At 42.6% G+C, this 2,552-nt stretch overlaps 1 long non-coding RNA gene across 1 annotated transcript; it reads left to right on the top strand.

The window, feature by feature from the left end:
- Positions 1-201: 201 nt before the first annotated feature.
- On the top strand, positions 202-1,738 carry LOC137480386 (uncharacterized). The gene is made up of 3 exons (XR_011002866.1): positions 202-385; positions 469-690; positions 1,210-1,738. It is a non-coding gene; the product is annotated as an uncharacterized lncRNA (long non-coding RNA).
- Positions 1,739-2,552: the final 814 nt, after the last annotated feature.

Here is a 2,552-nt window from a genome sequence, read left to right as displayed (position 1 = left end):
TAACCACTCCTCTAACCACTACCCTATCCCCACCCCTTACCAGGTGTCACCGAGCTGAAATGTCCATCCTGACTTAAGAGCCACTCCAAGTCCTTTTGGGAAACACTGGCAAAGAGGCTTACAAAGGCAAGATGAAATAGTTTTAAGCAAAGCAGTGCATTAGTGGGAGAATTCAGTATCTTCACAACAAGTTCTCCACAATACTTCAAAAGGCATCTGGCACTGAAGGCAACTGCAGTGCTCATGTCCTGTGGAGAATTCTGCTGAGCCTAGGAAGGTACAGCAGACTGGCAGCTGTCCAAAACACCTGTGGCCTCACTCACTTTAGGCTGCGACATAGAAGTTACACCCTGAGCATGTTTTGCTGTTAGAAGTCTCCTGGCAGGTATCCTGAAAGGAACAATTTTATGTCACCTAATCTGAATTCAAATTTCATAATTATAATTTTATGTCTGCTTCTCCCCAGAGGAAAGACTCAACTATTTATAGAGGTCTAGAAAAGACCATGGACAGAAGAAATAGGAGCAGCATCTGTCCTGGATAGGTTGTCCAAAGCAACTAAAGTTAAGACAGATATTTGCCAGGTTCTGCTGGCTGGAGGCATTAGCTCAAGTACTTCATGCTCCACACATGCTTGCCATAAAGAAAGAAGTGCAGATGACATGAATTATGCAGCCACTAACTAACAAGGTATGTGTCATTTCTGAGTTTGTGGTTTTAAATATTTTCATGCCACAGAGATCTCAAACCACTAAGCAGCTCAAGACTTGTAAGACAAAAGCCTTAAAATGTCTGCCAAGGACTCACAATAAAGGACATTAAAACTTAAATAGAAAATTGGAAAAGAAGTGGGATTATTAATTGCTACCTTTTAAGCAAAGCTGTCTGTAGTATTAGGACCTTTTGTGGCTTGACATTTGTAGACTTGGTAAATTAGAGCCATAAAAGAAATTGGCCTCTCTAGACACAGGTAAAATCAGGTATAATACTAAGGGTTACTAGTTAGTTCAATGTCCTTCAGAATATTGCAGATAAAAAATCATGAGTCCTGTGCTTCTATTCCCATTTTGGCTGATCAGGAGAAATCCCCAAGTGAGGCACAGATGCCCCCAGCTGTCCCAGGGAGCAGGTGATGCTGTGAGTTACCAGGTCAAAGGACTCATGCGGCAAGTAGGAAAATCATGGCTTTATCCTCTCTTTTCCTTTCAGATGATTTACATCTGTAGGAGTGCAAGGAGCAATCAGCCCCTCTCTCTCTTGCCTGTCAAACCATAAAGAGTCTAATCCAAATCACTGTTAATATTTCATTCGAGTTCAGTAGAATTTGGAGCCAGCCCCAGGCTCAGACTTAGCATGTCTTTTTGGAAGCTCAGTACCTGATTTTTATTAAGATGTGAGAGGCTCCTGTGAAGCTGAAGCCTTAGGATCCCTGTCGAAATGAGACTTAAAGCAGTGAAAGGAAGAAAAACTGGATTGTTTGGGCTGCATCTTGCCCTGTGCTCAGGAAACTCAGCACTGCTCCAGGAACAGAAGGAAGATATAGAAGTGATGTACTACAGATGTTTTAACATGATATCATATAGCCTGCAGTTCCCAGTGCAGGCAGCACACGAGAACTTGCTGTTTTCTGGGATCTTAGGGATAAACTCTGATGTTGTGCATATCCTTCAGACACTTTGCACTTGTTCTGAACTGTGGTGGTGGAGCATCCTCTGCTCTGCCTCATCATTTAGACTGCACAAGGCATAATGGTGTCAGGTGGTAGAAGCTGTTTTTACATCCCTTTCTTACACTGTGTATAACTTAGCTTGACCTAGGGAATTATCTGAAAGGGTAGGAAGCAGATAAGAAGACTCCTCAGCCACCTCCTATCTTAGTCTCCACCTCCTCCCACCATGGGAAGGGACTGGCAAGCCAAATATTGTGTCAGACACCAGAATGCCTCACCCTGTTTTGGGGGTATATGGTCTTTCCCGTACCTAATGATTGAAGCTCTCCCCATACCCTTGTAGTGGTTCTTTGTTGCCACGCAGTTTGCCACCTCTGTGGTTTCCCACTGCTGCTGGTAGGATGTAAAACCCAATAGGTCTAGGCCAAATGGAAGGACAGTGCGCTAAAATGTTTTTGAGAATGAATAATAACAGCAGATTACAGAGTTCATATGTGTTTCCAAGATTTTATCTTTAATAGCTTTTTCTGAAACTGCTTGATATAACTGACTAAAGAAATGCAGCATCCTAGAAAATTCTGTCTGGCCTGCTTGTTATAACTTTGACCACTGCACTGGTAGGGTCTATCCATAGCTGTTTGGTCTTTTACCATCAGTCTTGAGTTTGCTCAAAGGTGGTGTGAGTTGTTTTGGAGTCTGTAATGAGTTTTGGTGTGTGAACTCAACAAGGATCCTTCCTAAACCAGATAATAACTGTGTCAGGGTGATCAGAAACAATGACCCTTGTCCTTATATAGGCCCATAGAAAAATCCATTAGTATCCTCAGAATAGGCTGGAGAGACACATGAAGAGCCTGCTGAAGCTTAGTAAAGTCACATTAGT

Source organism: Anomalospiza imberbis, chromosome 11, assembly GCF_031753505.1.
Source record: "Anomalospiza imberbis isolate Cuckoo-Finch-1a 21T00152 chromosome 11, ASM3175350v1, whole genome shotgun sequence".
Classification (NCBI taxonomy): domain Eukaryota; kingdom Metazoa; phylum Chordata; class Aves; order Passeriformes; family Viduidae; genus Anomalospiza; species Anomalospiza imberbis.
Note: the sequence above shows the minus strand (reverse complement) of the source record. Positions and strands in the feature narration are given on the sequence as shown.